The sequence below is a fragment of the Biomphalaria glabrata genome, chromosome 9 (genome assembly GCF_947242115.1).
Source record: "Biomphalaria glabrata chromosome 9, xgBioGlab47.1, whole genome shotgun sequence".
Taxonomy (NCBI): domain Eukaryota; kingdom Metazoa; phylum Mollusca; class Gastropoda; family Planorbidae; genus Biomphalaria; species Biomphalaria glabrata.
The window spans coordinates 26,146,010-26,146,236 of record NC_074719.1 but is presented as its reverse complement, the minus strand read 5'-3'; positions in this window follow the sequence as shown (position 1 = coordinate 26,146,236).

Genomic DNA, 227 nt, shown 5'->3' with positions numbered 1-227 from the left:
GTCATGCTGGTTCTTTGGTTATTACAGTGTGTGTATATTTTCTTAATGAATTACTTTGTCTCTAGTTACACTACTGCTTCTCCACTTTTACTTTGTCTCTAGTTACACTACTGCTTCTCCACTTTTACTTGGTCTCTAGCTACACTACTGCTTCTCCACTTTTACTTTGTCTCTAGTTACACTACTGCTTCTCCACTTTTACTTTGTCTCTAGCTACACTACTGCTT